The following is a 27,288-nucleotide window of genomic DNA, read 5'->3' as shown; positions in this document are numbered from 1 at the left end:
CACACCCATTTTAACAGAATGAAAATGAGGTAATTAGGATCATTTCTAAAGTCTGTTGTGGCTCTGAAAGTCTGATTCCCTGACTATATAATTTACAGTATAAGAGCAAAGCATACATAAAATCCAATCACCTAACAGGTTCTGTACTTAATTTAAAATGTCATTAGTCCCATTGTTGAATTGGCCATCCTACAGAACCTAACCTTATTTCTGTCCTCATCTCTACCCTTGATTACACATCCATCCTAGCATAAATCCTAAGTCCATGTGGTTTTCAAACATTAAAACCCAGAAAGTCCAGGAAAGTAAAATATCCTAAAATGTAAACTTTTAGATAAGTAGCCTAAGACTTTTAATTTGTACTAAATTATATCTAATACCATTTCACAATCAAGATGAAATAACAAGGCGTTTTAATAAAATTAAAAAGGAAGATAAAGAAGCCAAGAAATTATAATTCATATTGAAAACCAGTAATTTAGATTAAATGAGAAATTAAATATAAACTATAAAAAAGAACCAAATGAGTTCTTAAAAGTACTCTATTTGAAATTAAAACTTTAGTGGAAGCATTTAACAATATACTGGAGATGGTAAAAGAAAGTGAATTTGAAAACCAATCAATTAAAATTATTCAACTTTGCAGAGAAAAAAGGGACTGAAGAAAAATGAATAAACCTTCAGGGACCTGAGAACCAATATGAGATGATCTAAAATATGTGTAATTGTGTTGCTAGAGGAAAAAAGAATGAGACTGGGGCAGAAGAAATATTTAAAAAATAATGGCCTAGAACTTCCCAAATATGAAGAAAAACACCAAGTTTCAAGCAGTGTAGCCAATCCCAAGCAGAATAAATACAAAGAGAACCACATCTGGGCATATCATAGTCACATTGATAAAAACCAAAGATAAAGAAAAATATTGATCGAATGCAGTCAGAGAAGGAAAAAAGAAGGAAAAAAGACTTCATGTATAAGACAAACAAAGATGACTACTAACTTCTCATTGGAGATCAGAAGGCAATACAACGGTGTCTTTTTTTTTTAATTTTTTAGATGTTTATTTATATACATTTAATATAATGTATTAAATGGGGGCGGGGAAGAAAGACAGACACTGAATCTGAAGCAGGCTCCAGACTCTAAACTGTCAGCAGAGCCTGAAGCGGGACTTGAACTCACAAGCTGTGAGATCATGACCTGAACTGAAGTTGGATGCTTAACTGACTGAGTCACACAGGCATCCCTAAAATGATGTCTTTAAAGTATGAGGGTGAGGAGGTGGGAGGGTAGAAGCAACGTAAAATTTTGTATTCAGCAAAAATATCCTTCAAATATGAGGTAGGCATTTTCAGCTAAATAAAAACGGAGAGATTCCTTGCCAGCCTATATACACAATATGAAATGCTAAAGCATGTCCTGTAGGCCAAAGAGAAAGGATACCAAATGGATACTTAGACTTACAGGAAGGAACAAAGAACACCAGAAATGGTAAATAACTTGGTAAAATACAAAGACTATGTTTTCTTTCTTCTCATTTTGCTTAAAAGTCAAATAACTATTCAAGGCAAAATACAACACTGTAAGGTGAAGTTTATAACATACATAGAAGTAAAATATATAACAAAAATTACATCCAAAAAGAGGCAATAAAATGGAATCATACTGTTGTAAGGTCTTACACTGGAAGTTGGAACAAGAAAGCAGGGCGAGTCAAGTGGAAAATGAGACATCAACAGAGAGATGTAGGAAAGGTTAAATGTGAGGTAACTTTCCAAGGAAACAGAAATATTCTTGTGTTGGTGATTATGTGGAAGATACACGGATAAGTTGTCAATTGGGGCAACAGAGGTGACTGGGTCATATATGTATCTTAACATACTAGAAGCTAATCCAGGCTTCTACAGAGCAGGAGTGGGAAAACTCCAAAAAATAAGAGAAAGCTGCAAGATCTCTTGAGATGTAGGATCAGGACTTGCAAAATAGCCCTTAGCCTTATTCAATTGGCCAAAGAAAGTAACGCAAGGGTGAGACAAAAGGCCCTCACAATGGAAGGAGAATCCAAAAACTGTGCCCATTTTTGCAATTTACCACAGTATGTTTAATAAAAAGACACAGCAAAGAGGCAGTTTACTAACAGTGAAACCAAAGAGTTGATGTTCATTGGAACATGTGAAGTACACAGGATGCAGAGAACTGTAAAATAGGTACCAAATAACCACCAAAGAAACTTAGAAGCCAAGATGATGAGAATTTCTTTAAAAGACAAGAGGGTCATGGAAATGGCATATTACGTATCCTTACTACTGAAACAATCACTATGAAAAAGCCTAAATGGGGTTGCCTAAAATGACATTAAAAAAAAAAAAAACAAAACAAAACTATGTATTTTTAAACCTAAGTTAATATAACTTAAGGACTTCTCAAAATGCTACCAAAGTTGACTGGATGACTCATTAATATTAGCACACTTGGAAATATCTTACCTTAGCATTATTTTGTAGGAATAAATTTTTCAGTGATATTTCTTTTACATTAATTCAAATTGATAACGCTTGTTTTAGAAAGGTGAATAACTTCAAAGGATTCACTGGAAAAGATATTTCAATGCCATCTTCCTTTCAGTTACACTAAAACATTTAAAATTGGCATCAGCTGGTCATAAATAAATCAAAAATCACAAGTTAACAGCTTTATATTAACTGAATATGGTAACTTAAAAACTAGATACCTGAATAATTCAGCATTCTTTTGAAAAGTACAAACAAGGATTCCACTTTACTAAGTCTATTAAGTAGCTATCACTGAATGTGAGATTTTGAAATCCCTTTTTTAAACTCCCTCATTCAAAAACTAGGTTACTTTTAAGTTCTTTATTTTTTATTTTTATTTTTTATTTTTTTAATGTTTATTTATTTTTTGAGAGACAGAGAGAGATGGAGCATGAGCAGGGGAGGGGCAGAGAGAGACACAGAATCCAAAGCAGGCTCCAGGCTCTGAGCTGTCAGCACAGAGCCCTATGAACCGCGAGATCATGACCTGAGCCAAAGTCACATGCTTAACTGACTGAGCCACTTAGCACCCCTAAGTCATTTACTTCATTGAAATAAAGTTGTAGTGTAATATAATGTAGTGGGGTTAACAACATGTACAAGCCAGACTACCCAGGCTAAAATTCCAGCTCCACCAGTAAGCTATGTGACATATCACTCCAATTCTCTGTGCCTTAGTTTCCACATATGTAACATTGGGAAAACAGGCCATATTATCTCATCAGGTTATTAACTTTAACTGAGTTAACATATATAAAAGTGCTCAATACAGAGCCTGATATATAGTAAACATATGGGTTAGTGATGATGATGATGATGATTTTCTCATGTTACATAGAAAAAGCCCTGGATTGGGGCTTATATGTCGATTCTGCCCCTTGTTACATCTCTGAGCAATTTACTTGACTTCTATGAGCCTCCTCCACTTCCTTACTGATAAAATGGTGGACTCTAAGCCCTCTTTCAGTATGAGAATCTCTCATTATGCTGTAACATCAAGGAGAAAATTCACAGCTACTTCTCTTATTAAATTAGGAGCTCATTTCATCTCTTTCCCCTGCTCATTCTGAAATTCTTTCTTTCTCCCATCTCATTTATTTTCATTCATTTTAATATTTAACTAATTTTCTTTAGATTCACCAGTCCCATTTTTTTCTTACTTGTCTCTGCTGATATCTTCCTAGGGGCTTGATACAATTAAATTCTTACTTGTCTCTACTCAGACCATTTCCCATAACCCAGTCTAGCTGTGGTTTGCCACACTATGAGGGAATAAGAACACCAATAAGCACAACATTTTTACAACATTCTTCCATTTAAGTCTCATAAGCATCACTCTGTAAAAGGTTATCACACTCAGAAAGAATGTGATGTGACTCATAACATGCAAAACCAGAATATAAAACTAGGATAAACACCTCAAAATATTATTTTAATATTTTAATTTTTAGTATTTATTCCTTACTTTCCCTATCTTACTAGAATGAGCATGAAGTTAGTTATTGAGAAGACTTAATTTTGAGTACCAACTCTGATACTTACTGTTTGACTTTGTACAGGATATATCACCACTCTGAACCTCAGTTTCCACATTTATAACACTGGGATAACAAAAAGGTTTGTAAGAATAAAACAACAACAACAAAAATATGTTTCATAAAATAAGGAGCTATACTTTTTTTCAACACCTTGTTGTTGCCAACACCTGTCTATGTCGGATTCATCGCATAATTATATTTTCTCCCCTTGGCCAATGTAGTAGCATAAGATTGTATCAGTTTTTACTCACTGTTCTGAATTAGTTCTCAGACTCTTTTGCTCCTTTTAGATCTTCTATGTTTGGAAAAGTAAATTCCACTGAACCAAACTAACATGGTAACCCAAAAATCTGTTGAGCATCAACTACACGCCAGGAACTGTGAACCAGAAAATAATATATGGAGAAAAAGAAGAGATTTCCTAAAATGGGAGAAACATCATTAAAAGCAGTCTGATGTCTGATAATTTTTTTTCCACCTACAAGAAACTGAGAGATCTTTTTCCTCCTCTATATTTCTACTCCTTTAATTTTAACTCTTTCCCCCTTCTCTGTTAGAAAGAGGGAGAGAACATAAAGAAGAATGAGGAAAAGCTGGTTCAGATGCAAAGGCTACACCAGGGAGAATGAAATAAACACAGAACTCCCAACACTTTCTGAGTAACTAAGAAACGGGAAGAAAAATAACAAAATTACTAAGCATGTATAGCTTGCCTGTTATCGTCTGGACTTCAAGTATACTGTCACAGTTAATATCTATACAATCTTGAGGAACAGGCATTCTTATTTCACTCAAAAAATATTTACTGGGCACTTACTACATGCTAGGCACTGTTTCAGTTACTAAGAATGTGTCAGTAAATAAAACAAATAGATGAAGATCCCGGCCCTAGTGAAGCTTATTCTAACAAAGGGAAAAGACAATAAACAACTCAACATGTAAATTAAAAAATATGTTAAATGGCAATAAATGCTATAGAAAAAAAATAGAGCAGGTAAGGGAAATTAGGAGTATACAAGGGAGGAATATATGTGAAAAAGAGAGTTTGAGAAGGTGACATTTAAGGAAGTTGGTCCTGTGGTTCCTGGGAGCCAGGAGACAACTCTGAGCAGGGAAGTGAAACATTTTACTTTTGGAAGGGGATCACTTGGCTACTGTGTTAAGAAAAGACTGTAAGAGGGAGTGTAAAAGTGCAACGGAGAGACAAATTACCAGATTACTGCAGTAATCCAGGTGAGATAAAATGGTTTGGACCAGGGTAATAGCAGTGGAAATAGTAAGAAATTGATGTATTTTAAATACATTTTCATATTTTCAAAGTATGGCTTGACAAGCTTTTGATTACAAATTGGTTGTGGGAGTAAGAAAGAGAAGAAATCAATGGTGGCTCCAACTGGAAAAAATGTAGTAGACGTTTACAGAGCTGAAAAATATTGTGGCAAGAGCAAGTTTTGAGCAGGAAATCAATAATTTGGATAGAGACATATTAATTACACAATGTTAATTAGACATCCAAATGGCAACGTCAAGTAGTATATACACAAATATATATCCCCTACTTGACAGACATAGATAGACAGATATAGACATAGGAGTGTGGAATTCAAGAGAGGGGTCTTAAATGGAGATATAAATATAAATTTGGCAGTTGTCAGTATATAGTTGGTATTTAGAGCCATGGTCACAAGGGAGTGAGTGTAGACAGAGAAGAGAACCAAAGACAGATACCCCAACTTTTAAGAGACTGAGAAGAAGGAAAAATGATACAGGAAGAAAGATCTTTTAAAGTATAATTTCCTGGAAGCCAAGAAGGGATAGGCAAGAGACAATAATCAACTGTTATCAAATGTTGCTGCTAAGTCAAGGGAGATGTGTATTGAGAAATTAACTTGAGATTTGGCAATATAAAAGTTATTGGTAACTTTATTGAGAGTAGTTTCAATGCAATGATAAAAAATAACTGTACTGGATTTAAAAGGAAATAGAAAAAAATGTAATTGGACACAGTGAGCATGGACAACTCTTTCAAGTAGTTTGTTGTAAATGGAGAGCAAATAAAGTATTACCTGGTAAGGGAAGGACGGCCAAATAAAAGATGTTATAAAAATAAAACATCTTTTGTCTTTTTATGGCAGTGATGCAGTACTGGGAAAACTTTAGTGAGAGTAGAGAATTGATGAAACAATATTATCAAGGATGCATAAATAAATGAATATAATGCACAACAGAGATACTGGCTTTAGAAAAGTTGAAAGTAATAGGTGAGAATATAGAGTATAGGAATTAGAGATTTTGGTAGGTAGATGGATGTGATAAAAGGAGTCCATGCAAGTTCCCTTCTGATTGCTTCAATTTTTTTTCAGTGACTTAAGAAGCAAAATCATCAGCTGAGGACAAGATTGGGGAAAACATACTGTCAGGAAGTCTGATGAGAGAAAACATGAAATAAGCCATCTAAGAGAATAAAAAAATAAATGCCCTAGGAAAATATAGTATGAATGCCAGATAATATAAAGGACTCACTTGATGTTTATGACCATTAATTTAAAGTAAAACTGGGGCACCTGGGTGGCTCAGTCGGTTGAGCTTCCAACTTCGGCTCAGGTCATGATCTCACAGTCTGTGAGTTCGAGCCCCGTGTCATGCTCTGTGCTGACAGCTCAGAGCCTGGAGCCTGTTTCAGAGTCTGTGTCTCCCTCTCTCTCTGACCCTCCCCCTTCATGCTCTGTCTCTCTCTGTCTCAAAAATAAATAAACATTAAAAAATAAAAAAATAAAACTCGTCAGCACGATTTTGCATTTTCCTCTAGACATAGAGGTCCACAGGTACAGACTGAATTTAAAAGAAGACTGAATGCCACCTGGGTTATACTTTTTCTGAGTATGACCAACTTAGAGTCAGACAAGAAAGTTAAGGGGTAAATGCCAGGGAGCTGAGAATGTATGCTACAGATAATAAAAAACCTATAAAATTTAAGTTAGATAAAAGAGGAAGTGATGACTGAAGGAACAGAGGGACAATTTAAAGACTGGATCAATAAATCAATTATTATTTCTATTTTATAAGTACAACTTAAATAAACTGCCCAAATCACACAGCATTTTAGTCACACAACTAGAAAAGAATCTGAATCCAAATGTGCCTCATTCAAGTCACTCTTCCATGGTACCAACAACACCAACCTGTCTTGTAAATTTAATTTTCATTGGCATGCCAAACTCCATTGGGTTGGACCTAAGGCAAAATTACACATTAGACCATTTTTCCCAGCCCTCTTTCACCTCCCTCTTCTTCTATGGCCCAAATGCTAAGAGCCTTTCAGAGTCCAAATGCACACATGAGTCTTGCCCTCCCCAATTTGTATAAAGTTACTTGCACTTTTCCCTGCCAATGAAACCCCTTCATGAAAATCTGAAGCACTAAAAATTGCTCTCAATATGAAAACATCTATAAATGACTAAATAAACCTAACCTTCTTCATGGGTAGTCTCATTCTAACAGGGTGTCTGACCCATTTTAAACTTACTGTGAAATACATTAGGTAGAAATAGTTGAGCTGGACCAAGAATTTTTTGTTAACTTTTATTTCTAGCACTCTTTCCCTTAAAAAATATACCCTTTACAAAATTCCACAATTCTGAATTTTATCTTCTCTCAGAGAATAAGAAAGTGATGATACTACATGTCATGGATCAGACCCAAATTTTGGCTAAAGATGTTTTATATTTAGAAACTGAAATATTATAAATTGAAGTAAATTGAAAGTAATAAATAAGTAAATTGAAAATTAATTATAGTAAGTCGGGGACTACCTGGCAAAGGAAGAACTAAATGTAACCAGTTTAAGGGCTCTTCTGTAATTATGAGTAAATAGTTAAAAAGACAAAATCTTATTTCTAATTTATGTCAAGATTATCATTTTCAAAGAACTATCAGATTAGCATAACAGGAAGGTTTCAATCCTGAATATACATCAAAGTATCATCACTGATGACCTTAGAGGGCAGAAGGTAGAATTCTACTAGAAATACTACACACCTCTGTATTTATTTTCAGTTCGTATGTGTGGTAAATTTTATTATAATTTGTAATTATTCTTTCCACCTTCCTTCAAAAAGATAATCCTCTCCACCTGTTCCTAAGTAGCTGACAGTACTCTTATAGAGAAGTAAACATCTCTGCCCCATTGACTTTGGCTATTGATTTGCTTTGGCCAATGACATATAAACAAACATCCAACCAGAAGTTTCAAGAGCCACTGTGTATTTCTGCCAGATTTCTTTCTTTTTTTCCCTGTTATAAGAACAGCATGTCCCAAATAGAAGTTGTTCTCCAGCCTGGATCTCAGAATCATAAGACACATGGAGCAAGAGCAAAGCTACTGCCAGCCTTAGCTAACACATAGCAAGAGCAAAACATAAACCTTTGCTATTGTAAGCCAATGAAATACTGAAGTATTGTAATCTGTTATGCAGCCTAACTCAGCAAAAGTTAATACAGCATGTATTACTTTTATAACCAGAAAAAAATACAGTTCACTGCTTCAATCTTTAAAGACATCAGTTACTGTGATATCTCAAAAGCAAAAAATGAATGAAATCCTATTCTTAAGATATCAGAGAGCTTATGAAGTAACAAGTAGATAAACTAAAATTCCAAAAGAGAAGAGCCCTTGCTAGCTGAGTTGACAATCACCTGCTATTTCTTTCCCAGGAGCATTTAAACATTCTGGGCACTGACTGAGAATGGAGATTGATCCAGGCAGAAGGACTGGTAAAAACAGAAAGCAGCAGAGCTTTTTAGAGTGGTGGACTAAAAATTAGAAAGTGCCAAATGCAAGGCTAAAAGGGATATTTGCTGAGTTCTATGGTGATGCAGGACGCTGGGAGAATGAGCTAGAATGGCAGAGTGAAATCTCCCTCAGTCTCATGGTACTTAGCAAAAAACCTGCTAGAAAAAGGAAATAACCATAAGCAGGTTTTCAATATTTGCCTGAATTTGAAGCAGTGTGAAGCAAGAGATCAAAAGGCCAACCTCAAAACTTCCAAAGAACAGACTTGAATCTCCTATAATCTTCTAGATGGTAAAGAAACAACCTGACAGTTTCTCAGTCAAAAACCTAGTAACTCAAGATTGGCAAAAGAGACATGACTAACTAAATCTTACCAAAACTGCAATCCAGACTGACCCTAATTAAATTTAGTTCAATTCTTAATTAAACTGTAGTGTCAGCACCACAGCCAGTTGGCTCAACAGTTGAAAAGGAAAACCATCTCTGAGAATGCAAGCTGGTGCAGCCACTCTGGAAAACAGTATGGAGGTTCCTCAAAAACTAAAACCAGAACTAGCCTACAACCCAGCAATTGCACTACTAGACATTTATCCACGGGATACAGGCGTGCTATTTCGAAGGGACACATGCACCCCCATGTTTATAGCAGCACTATCAACAATAGCCAAAGTATGGAAAGAGCCCAAATGTCCATTGATGGATGAATGGATGAAGATGTGGTGTGTATGTACACACACACACACACACACACACACACACACACACACACACATACAACGGAGTATTACTTGGCAATCAAAAAGAATGAAATCTTGCCATTTGCAACTACATGGATGGAACTGGAGGATATTATGCGAGTGAAATGAGTCAGAGAAAGACAAAAATCATATGATTTCACTCATATGAGGACTTTAAGAGACAAAACAAATGAACATAAGGGAAGGGAAACAAAAATAATATAAAAACAGGGAGAGGGACAAAACAGAAGAGACTCAAATATGGAGAACAAACTGAGGGTTACTGGAGGGGTTGTGGGAGAGGGGATGGGCTAAATGGGGCACTAAGGAATCTACTCCTGAAATCATTGTTGAACTATATGCTAATTTGGATGAAAATTTTAAAAAATAAAAAATGAAAAAAAAGAGAAAAGAAAAGGAAAACCATCTCTGGAGGAAGAGATTTTTTTCAGCCTCTATCTAGTTAAATTATGTATTGTTTACTATACAACTTTAAAAAAATGAACATCTATTCATATAACTACTCTACTTTTCATTATTATTCATGGTATATTTTTTCCTTCCTTAACATATGTGAAGAGACAAGAAAATATGACCTGTAATCAAGACAAAAAGCAGAAAACAGAAGCAGTCAGAAATGATGCAGGTAGTGGAATAAGCAAAGACTTCAAGCAATTATTAATATGTTCATAAACAGAGAAAAAAGTAGACAAAATATATAAAAGTATGAAGACAGTCAACAAAAAAAAACGGAAATCTATTAAAAAAAGAATCACACAGACTTCTTAGAATTGAAAAAATAAGATAAATTAACTTAAATTCACTGGATGGATTTAATATTTGTCTGGGCACAGCAAACGAGAGAACTGGTAAGCTTAAAAAACAAGTTAGTAGATGGGGCGCCTGGATGGCTCAATCAGTTAGGCATCTGACTCTTGATATTGGCTCAGGTCATGATCTCACAGTTCATAGGATCAATTCCTGCATCAGGCTCTGTGCTAACAGTGCAGAGCCTGCTTGGGATTCTCTTTACCTCTCTCTGCCCCTCTCCTGCATTCTCTCTCTCTCTCAAAATAAATAAATACCCTTAAAAAAAAAAACAGTAGAAATACCTAACTCATAGAAAGAAAAGAATAAGCACAACAGACATATGACATCTAATGATGACAAAACATCTAACAAGTTGAGGAGAGAGGAGAGAGATTAGGGTGGAAACACTTAAAATATTTATTTATTTAAAATTTTTCCTGCAAAAGATGAATGCAAATAAAATCATGCTTAGACACTACACAAACTGTTATAAACTACAAACAAAATAAATTTGTTAAAGCAGTCAAAAAATGCACATTACTTTTAAAGGAGCAACAATAAGACTGATGGCTGACTTTCAACAAAAATTATGGTAGCCAGAAAAGGAGTATTTGTAGTGTTGAAAGAATAAAAGATACCAACCTAGAATTCAGCATGAGGAAAATTTTTCTTCAAAAAGTCAAAATAGAGACATTCACAGACAAAAGCTAAGAAAATCTGCATTTAGCAGATCAGCACTAGATGAAATATTAAAGGAATTTCTTCAGGGAAAAGGGAAATTATCCTAGATGGTAGCAAAGAACTCCAAAAGTAAATGAAGGGCACTAGAAAGGGTATATATGTGGATAAATACAAAAGAACACTGATTGTTTAAAAAATGTCTATGTGGTTTATAACACACGTTGAAGTAAAACATATAAACAAACAGCAGAGAAGGAGTAAATGAAATTAAACTGTGTTAAGTTTTCCATTGTTCAATAAGTGGTAAAAGTACTGATACTAATAAAATATTAAAATATCTATGATAACTAAAAAATTGTAATTATGGAAGCTCTAAACAAAAAGCTAATAAAAATGAAATTTATGGGGCACCTGGGTGGCGCAGTCGGTTAAGCGTCCGACTTCAGCCAGGTCACGATCTCGCGGTCTGTGAGTTCGAGCCCCGCGTCAGGCTCTGGGCTGATGGCTCAGAGCCTGGAGCCTGTTTCCGATTCTGTGTCTCCTTCTCTCTCTGCCCCTCCCCCGTTCATGCTCTGTCTCTCTCTGTCCCAAAAATAAATAAACGTTGGAAAAAAAAAATTAAAAAAAAAAAAATTTAGAAAACTTGGCAAATCAAAAAATAGAAAAATTTTAAAGAACAAAAAAAAGAAAGAATATGAGATAGAAAATAACAAGAGAAATGATAGATTTCTATCCAACTATTATTAGTAATTACATTAAATATAAACAGAATAAACATTCCAGTTAAAACACAGATTGTCAAACTGGATTAAACAAACATGACTGAATAATATGCTATTTCCAAAAGACACTTAAATATAAGTGTCTTAAATATAAGAATAAGATAGGTTGAAATAAAAGGAAGGAAAAAAGTAAACCACAGAATTACTGATGAAAAGACTGTTGGGCTATGTTAACAGAAGTTCAAAGTAGACCTCAAAGCAAGAAATACTACTAGAGATAAAGAAGGACATTTCATAATGACATAATGGTTCAACCATAAATTGTAACAATTCTAACTTTTTATATACCTAATAAGAGTTCCAGAATAAATAAAGGAAAAGCTGAAAAAAACTGAAAAGAAAAGAGATACAATCATAGTTGGTGATTTTAAGATTCTTTCGTCGTACTGATAAAAACAGGGGAAAAAAGTCTTTAAAAGATTTGAACAACTCAATTAACACTAACATCAACAACTCAATTAACACTAACATCAACAAACTTCATAAACATTCTTTCCTAGTACAGATGAAATATACCAATCTAACACAAACTCCTTCAGAGGATTGAAAAGGGAGACAAAAAGAACACTTCCCAATAGTTTTTATGAGGTCAGCAAATCTTCATATCAAAACCTGACAAAAATTTTACAAGAAAGGAAAATATAGGCTACTATTTCTTATCAATAGATGTAAAAATCCTAAATAAAATATTAACAAATTGAATCCAATTATACATCATGACAAAGTTGGATTTATCCTAGGAGTAACAGGATAGTTTAACACTGAAATCAATCAGTGTAATTCATCATATTATATACTTAAAAACACAAACCAGATTATCTCAATAAAAGCAGAAAACCATTTGATAAAACTTACAGCCATTAATGATTCAGAGAACTAGAAATGGATGGGAACTTCTTTAATCTGATAAAGATACCTACAAAAACTTACAGCCAACAAAATAATTGATATTGAAATACTAAATATTTTCTCCCCTAAGTTTAGGAATAAAACTATCACTATTTCTATTACCATTGTTCTGAAAGTCTTGGTCACTGCAATAAGGAACAAAGAAATAATGTACAAAGACTGGAAAGGAGTAAGAAATATCATTACTCCCAGATGATATTGCTGCATAGAAAATACAAAAAAAAAATCTACACACTATGAAATATTAAAGTGATTAGGAAGGTTGTGGTTTACAGATGAAAATACAGAAATCAGTGGTATTTCTATATTAATATGAAACAATTGGAAAATGAAATTTAAATAAACTATATCATTTACAACAGCATCTTTGAAACATCAAATATCTAGCCATAAACCAAAGATGTATGAGACATCTAAACTGAATACCAAAGGGGTACCTGGATGGCTCAGTCGGTTAAGTTCGGCTCAGGTCATGATCTCATGATTCTTGAGTTCAAGCCCCACATTGAGCTCTGGGCTGACAGCTTGGAGACTGGTGCCTGCTTTGGATTCTGTGTCTCCTTCTCTCTCTGCCCCTACCCCTCTCACACTCTCTCTCTCTCTCGCTCTCAAAAAAAAAAAAAAAAAATAGATTAAAAAAATAAAATAGAATTATCTGAATATCATAAAACACTGCTGAGAGAACTTAAAGATCCAAGTAAATAGAGGGTCACCTGGGTGGCTCAGTCAGTTAAGAGTCCAACTTCGGCTCAGGTCATGATCTCACACTTCGTGAGTTCGAGTCCTGCGTTGGGCTCTGTGCTGACAGCTCAGAGCCTGGAGCCTTCTTTGGATTCTGTGTCTCCCTCTCTCTCTGCCCCTCCCCAGCTCATGCTCTCTCTCTCCAAAATAAATAAACATTTTTTTAAAAATTATCCAAGTAAACAGATAGATATCCATGTCTACAGGTTTATAGAATGGAAGATTCTATATTGTTAAAGATGCCAATTCTGTCCAAATCGATGTACAGCTTCAATGCAATCCCAAATGTAATACCAATCGATTTTTGTATTGTAATGATTCTAGATGCATATGTATTTAGTATTAGTATATGAAGTATAGCTCCCCTCAAAAGGAAAAACACTGAAGGAGAAAAAAAATTGGAAAACCTATACCACCAGGTATCAAGACTCAGTATAAATTCCTAGTAACTAAGACAGGATAATACTGGTGTGAGGATACACAAACAGACCAGTGGAACACAATATACACTCTAGAAACAGAGCCATCTGATTTATATCAAAGGTACCCTACAATCGAGTAGGAGCAAATGGATATCCATAGGCTGTTAAAAAAAAAAAAAAAAAAAAGCTACTGATTTCTACCTTGCCTCATTCATACAAATTAATCTGAAATGCACCAAAAAAGTTCCAGTACAGGAGAAAGCAATAAAGCTTCTAGAAGAAAATTTTGGAGAATATGTTCATGATCTTATAGTAAGTAAGTAACCCACTACACATAAAATTTAATTTACTTATAGTAAATTAATGCGAGTAACGTTAATTAAATGAGTAAATTACTCATTTAATAAATGAAACTTCATTAATACTAAGAATTTTTATTTATTAAAAGACACTATTAAGAGAATGAAAAGACTAGCCACAGACTGGAAGGAGATATTTGCCATATATATGTCCAAAATACTTACATTCAGAATTATAAAGAATTCCTACAAATCTGTAAGACAGCCCTATTAAAAAATGTATTTAAAATATTAAATATTTAATATTCTTAATGTATTAAAAGGTGCTCAACATCATTACTCATCTGGGAAATGTAAATCAGAAACCACTATACACTGACCAGGAAAGCTAAAAGTAAAAAGATTGACAACACCAAATTTTGACAAGAATGCAGAACACTGAAACTATCTTCCTTTGCTGGTGGGGATAGAAAATGGTAAAACGTTTTTGGGAAATGACAACCCAGCAATTCTACACCTATGAGGCAATTTACTCATCAAAAGACATACAAAATCATATTCATAATAGCTTTATTAACAATAGTCAAAACTAGCAATAATTCAAATGTCTATTAACAGAAGAATAATGATCCATTCATTCAATGGAATACTACATAGCAATAAAATGAACAACTGCTACACACAACATGGATGAATATCATAGACATAATGATGAGTGACAGAAGTCATTCTATTTATACAAAGTTCAAGAATAGGCAAAAGTAATCCCTGAGGACAAGAATCAGAATAGTGATTACTCGGGCGTGGCATGGGAAATGGATATTGACTAGTAAAAGGCATGATGGAAGATTCTGGAGTGCTGGAAATGCTCCATATCTTGATCTCGGGTGGTACTCACAAGAGTCTATATACATGAAAAATTCATCATGCTGTGCAATTAACATTTGTGCATTTTACTGTATGCATGTTATATCTCACATTTTAAAAATGTTACAGCAGGAAATTCAAATGGGTGTATACTGGGGTAAATCATCTTACTACAAAGGATACACTATAATGTTTTTAATACCCAAGACTACGAGTAAGGTGCCCTGGGTTTTAGCCCCATACTTTATCATGTAACCCTAAATAGGTCATTTAACTGGGTCTTAGTTTCTTTACCTAGTAGAATGGGTTTGCCCAGATAATCCTTAAAGTTCTATATCTAGAAATCTGAGTCTTTGAGATAAACTACTTAATTAAAAAATCTAATTCTTAAACTTCAAACTACCACACAGTCACCTAAGGCCTGAATGTAGCAAAACCAAGTTAGCTCTTGTAATTCTAATTAAGGAAGGTTAAATCAGATAAGTCATGCAGCTGTTCATACTGAATTTCCTATACCTATATTTAAGTTCATCTACTTTAGCCAAGACATTCTAGTGCCACCCCTTCAGCAGCCAAAAAAACCTGACAGCCAGATTATCTTTCCTTGCTTTTCCCAGGATGGGTTATTCATTCTTCCAGGCCCCACTCAAACACTACCTTCTTTAAAATATCATCCCTCCTCCATATGCTAACTTGGATGCAAATTATAAAAAATAAATTATAGAAATAAAATAAAAATAAAATTAAATAAATAAAAAAATAAAATTAAATAAATAAAATAAAATAATAAAATAAAATAAAATAATAAAATAATAAAATAATAAAATAAAATAAAAAAATAAAATAAATAAAATACCATACCATCCCTCCTACAGCCATTCTTCAGTCTAAATTCATTGTTCCTTCCTCTGTGCACCCACAGTATGTTGCTTATACTTCTATTATGGCTCTTCACTCTGTCTTATACTTACTTGTTTTTTAATGTTTATTTATTTTCGAGAGAGACAGTGCAAGCAAGGGAGGGGTAGAAGGAGAGGGAGACACAGAATCCAAAGCCAGCTCCATGCTCTGAGGTGTTAGTGCAGAGCCTGACATGGGGCTTGAACTCAGGGACCACGAGATCACGACCTGAGCTGAAGTCGGACGCTTAACTGAATGAGCCAACCAGGTATCCCTTATAGTTACTTGCTTTCATGTATGTAAGTAGACCCTTTCCAAAGGAAAAATATACTCACTTAGCCAGCTAGATCAGCCAACTCAATCCTGGAAATCAATGAGTAACAGCACAGTAAGATAACTTTCATATTTGATTCTATATTAACAGTGGCAAAGTGAGATAGTATATACTAAATGCTGCTGTCCCCTACTCAAAGCAGTAAGAGATTATTATGAATACTCAAGATACTAATCCCAGTCCTTACTTTAGTCTACTCTCCAAAAAATGAAATATCTGTAGGCAGATAGCTGAAGAAAGAAGTAAATTAGTCCCACAGTGGGGAAACAAATTATTTATGAAATTATTTTATCTTAATAAACAGATGGTTAGGGAAGAAATAAGTAAACTATTTTAGGATTATATATTCAGCATCATCTTTCTGTTAACTGACCCTGCTCCTGTCCACATGGTTGGTACAGCATAACCTCTATCCTTTGATCGCAGATGACTGGTCCAGGACAAAGTTCTTCCTCAAAAATTTTAGAAACACAACTGTGAAAATAAAGTCAGTCCTTCTCTGGATGGCTGAAATGGGAAGATATAAATAATACAGAAACTGTTGATGGCACTGTTTTTTCCATTGTGAAAAAGGCAAATCTGTGGTGAAAGAAAATAAAACTTACAGAACAAAGCAAAAATGAAAAACAGTCCTGAGGACCTTCAAACCCTAGATCCAATATTCCTAAGGCTTCATCCTATACTTAGGTTTTATGAGATTAGACACCCCATTATTCTTATAACAAATTTCCTCTTTACTAAAGCTAGTTCAATTTGAACAATTCTGCAATAGACAGTTACTTTGATGACCCCCAACTAACCACTCTTCCTAGTATTCCTAGTCTCTTCCCACGGTGACTCTGGGCTAGTGCTATGACCAATAAAAAATGGTGAAAATGAAGCTGTGCCAGTTTCAGGCCTATTCCTTAATTGGGCTGGCAGCTTCTGCTTCCTCCCTCTCATAATGCTTGCTCTTGGAATGCTTCTTGGAACCCAGCCATCACACCATGAGGCTAATGAATCAGCCATGTGGATAAATCCACATGTAGGAGAACCAAAGCCCTGGACAACAGTCCCATTTAAGCCTCCAGACGACTGCAGCTATACCAGAACCCCAACTAATGCCACCTACAGCAGAACCACTGAGTTAATTTGTAGAAATGTGAAAGGCATTAAACTGTAGTTTTAAGCCACTAAGTTTTGTGATGGTTTATAAATGTAAATTTTAACTAACATAAAAGTTCAATTCACATACAAGTAATTTGGAATTATACTTTTCTAACACAGACTATGTCTTGGAGCATGGTTTAGCAAACTATGGCTCTTGTGCCAACTCTGGCCCACAATCCATTTTTATAAATAAAGTTTTATTGGAATACAGTCGTGCTCATGCATTTACATATTGTTTATGACTACTTTCATGCTACAAAGGCAGACCTGAATAGCTGTGACAGAAATCATATAGTCCAGAAAGCCCAAAATATTTACTATCTGGCCTTTTACAGAAAAAGTTTGGTAAATTCTATCATACAGTACTTGGCAAGTGTTTTTAATATATAAATGACTTAAAATGTAAACCTACTTTACAACTAACTCCTCATACTCAAAGGATGGATGACACTATAAATATTTAGTGGTTTTAGCCTCACATAATGTGAAGCAAATCACATGCCTGCCACATGCTGAATGTTTGTGTCCTCCCAAAATTCATTATGTGAAAATCAGTGCGATGATGTTTGAAGGTGAGGCCTTTGGGAGGTGATGGGGTCATAAGGATGGAATTAGTGCCCTTAAAAAAGAGACCCAGAGACTTCCCTTCCCACTTTTGCCATGTGAGAAGACAAAGAGAAGATAGCTGTCTATCAACCAGGAAGTGGACCCTCAGTGGACATCAGATCAGCTGCTGGTACCTTGATCTTAGATTTGCCAGCCTCTAGAAACATGAAAAATAAATTTCTGTTGTTTATAAGCCACCCAGTCTATGGTACTTTATTAGAGCAACCCAAAAGGACTAAGACAATATTGAACTGGTCTGTATTGTTTGTTAACAAATCAGACTACAGTCAGACTAATATATTAATCATGGGCAGGAAAACAACAGAGTAATAAAATCAGATCCATAATTATTTTGCTTATCAGTTCCTACTATGCGGGTAGGGGATCTCCATTTCAAGTTTCTCGTATATTAGATATGACCCACTTCTGAATTGCATTAAAAATCAGAAAAGCATGAATGTTTCACCATAATGTATAGTTGACAGGGTTTTTTTCCACCTAATAATACTTCACAGACCGATCTGCACAATGCTGTAAATTCTACAGATTTTCTTTTGGCATCTGATATTTCATAAGTATTTCCCCCTTTTTATACATAATATTCCTTTGCCTTATACCCCAACTAATTGTTACTTCAATCCAAGCACAATCAGGCCCAAGTCTTGGCTCCTTATCCCTGGGGCTTACTCTTTTCCTCATCGACCAATTAAAAATCTCTCTTCTACAAATCAACAATCGTGTATGTAGTTTTATTTTACTATTGCTTTACCACCCTGTATTACTGCATCATTTGTATAATATTTAAAACTTTTCTACTTTCTTTACTATAGAATAGAACTCCATTAAATTACCCACATAGGTAGAGGCAGTTTTCTCCACAGATCTTAATAAGACTTAAAGAATATCAGAAACAGTTTCCCATCTACTTTATTTTAAATGTATATATCAAAAATCTCAAATTGTCATTAGTTATTACACTACAAATACCATCTTCTTACCCTAACAGCCCAAAATTTAAGATAGAAAATAAGAATTTAGATCAAGACAACCCCAGTATAATAATAATCTTTAATGCTGCTCCTAAAAGAAGATAATACAAAATAGTGGAAAAACAGCATGAAGATAAACCATGACTAGATCAGTTATCTAAAAGATGTATTAGTGGGGTAGCAGACTGGCTCAGTCAGTAGAGCATGCAACTCTTAATCTCAGGGTCATGAGTCAAGCCTCACATCACACAAAGTGCTTACTTAAAAATAATAATAAAATAATAATAATAATAGCAGTTATATTTATGGATTTCCATTACCATGTTTATAAAGGTAATACATTCAAAGTTATTACAATAAACAAACATTTAATGAGTACTTATTATGTGGGCACGTTCATTAAATGTTTACAGTTATCTCACTTATCACAACAACCCTCTAGGGCAGACATTGGTATTACTCCCCATTTTACAGATGAGAAAACCATAGCTTAGAAAAGTTAAGTAACTCTAAAAATTTAACTTCATTTAATTTAGGTATAAACCCAGGTGGTCTAATCCAGAGCCCACTATTCCAAGTATCTGTGTGATCCTAAAACAATAGTGTTCATTAGAATTATAGGTCTTATTTTTACAACAGCTTTATTTTAAATATGTAGGCAAAATATTTACAACTTTTTGCAGGGGAGGAGTACTAATCTTGGCTTTCCAGATCTTGATATATATCTGTTAATTAAAGAAGAAAAGGGGCGCCTGGGTGGCGCAGTCGGTTAAGCGTCCGACTTCAGCCAGGTCACGATCTCGCGGTCCGTGAGTTCGAGCCCCGCGTCGGGCTCTGGGCTGATGGCTCAGAGCCTGGAGCCTGTTTCCGATTCTGTGTCTCCCTCTCTCTCTGCCCCTCCCCCGTTCATGCTCTGTCTCTCTCTGTCCCAAAAATAAATAAACGTTGAAAAAAAAAAATTAAAAAAAAAAAAGAAGAAAAATGTAATACTTCAATACATCCAAATCACTAGCATTCTTCTAAGCTTGACAGTTATTACATGTATGTAATGTTTATTCCAAATCTTAAGCACTTTGTGATTTGAACTCTGTAGCATGTGATATTGAAGGAAATAAATTGCACATATTATGCAGTGGAAGTAACAGACATTTATTTCCATTTATATTTGGTATGAATGTCAGTGTCGATGTCTAGCAATTTTTCCTATTTGAAGTAAGGAAGGCATTTCAGATCAATAATTGTGCTGTCAGTAACAGATTGTAGATAACATGAATACAAGCAATAATAGAATGGTAAATATGAGGCATGTTCTGAGTTTGAGATTAATAAGATTTTAGAGCTGAAGGAGATTTTAGAGAGCATCTCTTCAACTTCACACTTCACAGATAATGATATCAAACTCCCACTGGAAAAATCCGAAACAATTTGATCCAATGTTCTTTCTCATGTAATAATAACAAAACAAGATTGCTCTTTCTAGTTTTCACTATCACAGATTTTCTGAATAATATATTCAGTCAATATTTTAATACAAAAAAAAAAAGAAATGGGAATTGGTAAGCAATTGAATGTGTGTGTGTGTGTGTGTGTGTGTATACACACACACACACACACACACACACACATATACATACATACATATATATACAAATCCAAACTAAAAAAATCTTCATGGTGGAGATTATTATAGGTAACCACTATTTCTACAGCAAAAAGCTAAAAGAATAAATATAAGGGTCTTACACGGACTTCCAGAAGACCATTTATAGGGGAAAAAAAACACAATTTCCCAAAGAAGTATTGAATTCTGGTGTGCCTTGAGAAAGTGTTCCATTCTCAAAAAGTTTTAGAAACACTAGACTAAAGTTCAACAGGATCCACAACCATAATATCACTCATGTCTTTTATGCTAATATGCTTTAATATATTATGAATCTCCAAAAGAAGGGATGTTATACAGCACTTTTTTTCAAATTTATTTGAAAATAAAAACCTCTTGGGGCGCCTGGGTGGCTCAGTCAGTTGAGCGTCAGACTTCGGCTCAGGTCATGATCTCGTAGTTCGTAAGTTCAAGTCCCGTGTCGGGCTCTGTGCTGACAGCTCAGAGCCTGGAACCTGCTTCAGATTCTGTGTCTCCCTCTCTCTCTGCCCATTCCCCACTCATCTGTCTCTCTCTGTCTCTCAAAAATGAATAAACGTTAAAAAAATTAAAAAAAAAAAGAAAAGAAAAACCTCTTCACACCATACCTATTGTAATATCTCCCAGAGAAGTGTTGCTAGAACAAAATTTAGAAAACACTGGGAGAGATTGTTCATAGGAAAAAAAGACTAAAGACCCATAACTGATCATAAATTTAAAATAAAGTAACGTAAAAAGGCTGTTGTAAAAACCAGTAAAATCTTACTATTACACGTATATTACTATTCTAAAATGTCATTAGATAAGCATTCTTAAACACAGCATGAAGAAGTGGAAGTCAGTCATAGTTAACTGACAAATCAATTAGCCACTATTGACATTAAGGGGTCCTGAGTTTAGCCCACTAATTCTCACAACTTAACTTGCTCCAGTTTGAATTTATAACTATCTGCCAGAGAACCTTTTTCATGGAAGAAGCAGGAGAAAGAGGAAAAGGAGAAAGCAGGAGAAAAAGGAAAAGATGTAATAGACTATATTCTTAGGAAAAAAAAGTACTCACTCTCCTAGTCATAATGATTGGTTCAAAGAAGGACAAAGGAGCAACTTGCATCATACTCAGGAAAACAAAGCACTGAAATGAAGAGTAAGAGTTCATGATTATATTAATTCCCTGATCACACTGCTTGAGGTCCTAAAATCAATTCTTCCTCTATACTCCTACATAGCTATGTAAATTAGTAACTTCCCATTTTCACTTAATTTTGAGCTAGGTACCTGTCATTTGCAGTAAAAGGGTACTAATCCACATATGTAATTCAAGAAAGAGATCTCAAAAGAACCAGTTAAGTAACAAAAAAGATCATACCAAATGAAGAGGAGAATATTAATTATAATTAGTACATTATTTTTGGAAGGCAAGTTTCTAATTTCTATCAAAATTTTAAAATTCATATACCAATGACCCAAAAAGTCTAGAGTAATTAATCTTACATTTAAAAAAACTCACAAATATGCAATGATAAATGTACAATGTTACTGTCTACAACATTTGTCACAGTGAAAAATTAGAAATCTCAAGGTTCATCAATTGAGGATTGATGATTAAATACAGAATAACCTATGACTGATGATTAAATACAGCATAAAAAGAAAATATCTATATGAACTAATTGTTACATGCCAAGAAGTATAATGTGTTAAGAGCTCACACTCTAGGAAGAGACTACATGGGTTCGACTTGTGGCTTGGCCTTTAAATTTCGCCCATCACAGTAATTTGAGCAAATTACTTAATCTTTCTCTGCTATAATTTCCTTAACTGTAAAACAGTGATACTATTATGAGGATTAAATTAATAGGCTCTATGACAGGCTCTAGAAAAGCATTTTACATTTGGTAAGCTCTCAAAAAAGTTAACTATTATTATTGTCACTAATACAAAAACATGTCCAAGACATGCTGGAAAGGGTGGTAGGTGCAGAATACTATGTATGAGCAAAGATCACAAATTCAAATGACAGAGCTAGGTAAAGAATATAAATAGGTTCAGTGGGAATTGAGAGAAACTGGAGAACACATGCTCTATTTCCAGGGGACAACCACTTAACCAACTATTGTCATATGAAAAAGAGGTTGCCATGTTGCTGAGTCTTAAAAAGTTAAAAATATGGGTTTATATGAAATATATTTTTAAAATATTAGAAACACACTTTTTGTAAAAACACAGCCGGGGCCTAATGAATCATGTGTATTGGTCAGTTATGGCCATCGGTCTGCCAATTTGCAAACTGTGATGTAATAAACACATGCTTGTATACAGAAGAACAAAAATAAAAATCTTTTTCTTATTTTTAAATGTTTATTTTTGAGAGTGAGTGAGTGGGGGAGGGGCAGAGAGGGGGAGACAGAAGATCTGAAGCGGGCTCTGCACTGACAGTAGAGATCCCCATGGGGGGCTTGAACTCATGAACCATGAGATCATGACCTGAGCTGAAGTCAGATGCTTAACCAACTGAGCCACTCAGGCACCCCAAAATTAAAAATCTTAAAAATGATTAACACTAGAGAGAAAGAGACTGGGAAAGTAGAGTGGTAGGGCTTAATTTTACACTTTACCTTCCTGTACTGTTACATATTTTACAATAACACAAACATACTCCATAAGTTTTTAAAATTCATTAACAACATGCTAAGTATTCAGAAGCTATCCCATTTGCAACTAAATTCAAATGTAACTACTATCACGGAGACATCAATGCTATCATAGCATAATTTTTTAAATTTGCATTAGGATCAAAATTCACTATTGACTCTTAAGTGGAAGGGAGAAAAGGTGATCACATTTTTAATGTTTCATCCTTTTTGTGTCTGAAAATAGTATTTACCCTATTCAATTTCTTGTGTCCAAGATATCCAAAAGTTCTTAACCTGAATTAGACTTTAAAGATCATTAATTCTAAGTATACTTTTTTCTTAATGTTTGTAAAAAAAAAAAAAAAAAAAAAAGAACTTAACAGTACATTTCCACTTAGCACTCAAGGTGGTCTCTTCCTTTCATGAGTTTCTGCATTTTTATTAACATTTTCAGCATCAGGCAGACACAATTAGCCATGATCCTGAAATGTCAAAGTACAAAGAAATACGTAAATTTCTTTTGGTCTTATAGTAATAACCATTCCTTCTCTAATGCCCTCAACCCAAAAGTGAAAACAATCATTCTTTAGACCTGCAAGTCTAAATGGATATGCTACCATGTTTAATTCTTAGCAAGGTAGTTTGTGTGCTTCCCAAGGGTATAGTAGATTAGAAACTAGAAGGTGAAGGGCAACTTATAAAGGCCATAAGGATTAAATAACAGGTGCCAAATGCTTAGAACAAATTGAACATGTTTATACCATGTATATAGGCCTGATAATTGTTAGCTATAATTACTTAAACCTGATTGAACAAAAATAAATTATGTTCAATATCTTCTATGTTAGAAAGTAGGAAATATGTAATGGTTTAAAAATTTGTGTCAAAAGTGGCTTTACACGAAAAGTTTTGATGTTTATACTTAAGTAATCTACATCAAAAAGAAAATATAGAAGCACTTTATTCCTTGAAATGCAACATAAATGAAGCATGAATTTGTCAATATCCAAGTTGACTAAATAGCGTGTTCCTATTAATGCTAAAATATAAGCTCCAAAAGGACTAGGACTGTATTTGTCTTATTCACTATTGTATCCCTCACTTTAGCACAGACCCTAGCACATAGATGTTGAATACTGAATACATTATTTCCTTTGTTCATCACATTAACTCTATTAAGTAAGCATAATTACCCCCACTCAAAGCTAAGGAAACAGAGGTAAAATGCAGCTAAGTGTCTTCAAAGTCATAGAAGACATAGAACTTTTGATTCCTATTTTATGTTATTTTGACCATCAGAACTGACCTTCAAAATAACATTTTCAGAATTTCTTCAACCTATAAATTTTTCATTTTTTAAGATGACATTTTTAAAAATTACTATAAAATTACTCTAAAATCATCCTCATAAGACTTGCCCATCAACTAAGAAGCAAATATATCAAACCTGATAGTATAAAAATGTTTCAAATACACATTATTAATATCATCCTCTTACTAGCAATATATAGAAAAATACTAAACCCCTGAACCGTCTTCTTACTAGTAACAGTGAAGTTCTGGTTAACCTAAGTGTTTTTGGGTAGCTGATTCCTAAGCCACTTCCTAAGCCATTTATATAATGTCACACCACCCAATTTTTTTTATTATACATCTCCTATGCCATTACTTCATTAATAGGTGCTACAACAAAAGGACACAAAAGACGTAAAGCACACAATCTTCTGTTTCAAGAACTTTAAAACCTACTTTGACTAAGATGTTTATACATGAAGACATTACCAAACTGCATCAAAGCAACATATGATGAGAAAAGGAAGATTATTAAATATACACTCCAAGTTAGATATATGATAGGCATTTTCACATACATTATCTCAGTTATTACAACTGTGAAATAAGTACTGCCATCCTCATTTTGGAGAAGGAAACTGAAATTCAGAGAGATTAAATGACTTCCCAAAATAAAGACCAAATCTGGGTCTGAAATCTAAGTTTGTTTGACTCTAAAGTACTTTTGTCTTTTTTTAAAACTATACCTTGTAGCCTCCCACATACACATGATTACAGGGTATAGACAACATTTATAAATACTGCAGGAAAACAAAGACATCATTGTAGAGAATAATTTCTAGGATTTTGTTGAGGAAGTAATGCTTGAGCTAAGTCTGAAATTAAGTATAAGACTGAAACTACTGATAACAGAGGATTATCAATGTCACAAAAATTTTTCAATGTTTATTTACTTTGAGAGAGACAGAGCATGAGAGGGGGAGAGGCAGAGAGAGAGGAAGAGAGAGAAAACCAAGCAGGCTCCACACTATCAGCAGAGTCCTACAACGTGGGGCTCAATCTCACAAGTCATGAGATTGATCATGACATGTGGCAGAAATCAAGAGTCTGAAGTTCAACCAACTGAGCCACCCAGGTGCCCCAACACAAAAATTTCCAAATGAAAAAAAATCTAAATATTTTTCCTTCAGTTTATACTGACAGGACTTAACCTCTGAAATTTTATCTTTTCTTCCGTTTCTTATTCTCTTGCATTTTTCTAACCCCTCCCATCATGATTTTCATTATGGAGACAAAAAATATTAACTAAGTCTGATATCCTATATTTCTCTTTCCAGTTGTTCAAGATGCTAAAGTATAGAAACATTGCCATGAGAGTTTAAAGTGATCTTAAAGAATGACTCCTTCTGGTTAGTGGTAAGAAAAGCTAAGAGTTAAGTAATATTACAAAACTTTACTGGCCAATCTAGCATTAGAAAGCCAGTCTTCTAGTGTTCTTCCCATGACCCAGTGCTCCTTAAATTTTTGGTGTCAAAGGACCAATAACAGAGAAGATTGATGAGGTCTGGAGCTGTAAAATGGGTTTACTTGAAATTTCTTTGAAGTTTCTAATTTTCTCTTAACAATTCATGTGAATTCTACATTCTGTTCCTAATTTACACATACTTAAAGCGGTTTAAATTATACATTGTCAAGTAAAATTGATACTAAGACTTAGTAAGACTAAAATTGATTCTCAGACTTAGAATCCTTAGAGTATCCCTTGACACAATATCATGTACCCAATATGAAAAGCAGGACACAAATTGTATAATGCCCCTTTTTACCACATCTCATTTCCTTGCCCCCTTATTTTTCAAATTAGGAATTTTTTTTAAAGCATATAGTAAGTTTAATTCCATTCTTTCAAAATGCATACTTACTGGAAAAACTGTAAAAATAATCGGGTTGTTTAATTATAAAATTTAAGAAAGTTTAATTACAATTAATATATTGAACACAAATTCACTTATGAATTCATTGAACAACCTGGATACAACTTCTACATGAAGATACTTCATTAGACTTTTGCTTTTGGGGTGGTTGCTCAAAAATTAAGCAAGACTGCATGCTATCCATACTAACTACAGTCCCAAATACTTTTGAGCAGGTTAAATAATCTTTTCTTCTTCTGTGGTATTTATCCTCTCTGCCCAGATGTGAAGGAAAAAAATCTCTTGTGGTTTCATTGCTTCTTTTTTAGGATCTCTTTTTTTTTAACAGCTCAAATTCCAAATATGTTCCCTTGTTCTTCAATCCTATTTACAGGAGGAAAGTATAAGTTTTATCTATTTTACTGAGTGTTTCACAAAGTACTTTATTCACCTTAAATACGAATGTATCACCAGTAAGAATAAAATTAGACTCTTATTGTTTCTTCCCCAGCAACATACTGCTGATTCTCCACACCTCAGTTAATGTCAAATAGTCATACATGATTTTAATATAGTTAAAACTCTTAATATATAACAACATAGGTACTGCTAGCTTATAAGGCTGTTAGCCAGTGATGATAGTATATTCATTAGAAATTAATGATTTCCTACTTTAGCTAAACATTTAATTCTCTAATACGT

General features: G+C 34.2%; 1 protein-coding gene across 14 annotated transcripts in view; it reads right to left on the bottom strand.

Moving 5' to 3' along the window:
• GPHN (gephyrin) overlaps window positions 1-27,288 on the bottom strand; it is a 628,070-nt gene that overhangs the window by 596,699 nt on the left and 4,083 nt on the right. The window lies entirely within an intron of this gene.

The sequence above is a fragment of the Lynx canadensis genome, chromosome B3 (assembly GCF_007474595.2).
Source record: "Lynx canadensis isolate LIC74 chromosome B3, mLynCan4.pri.v2, whole genome shotgun sequence".
Lineage (NCBI taxonomy): Eukaryota > Metazoa > Chordata > Mammalia > Carnivora > Felidae > Lynx > Lynx canadensis.
This window is presented reverse-complemented; position numbering and strand designations above follow the sequence as displayed.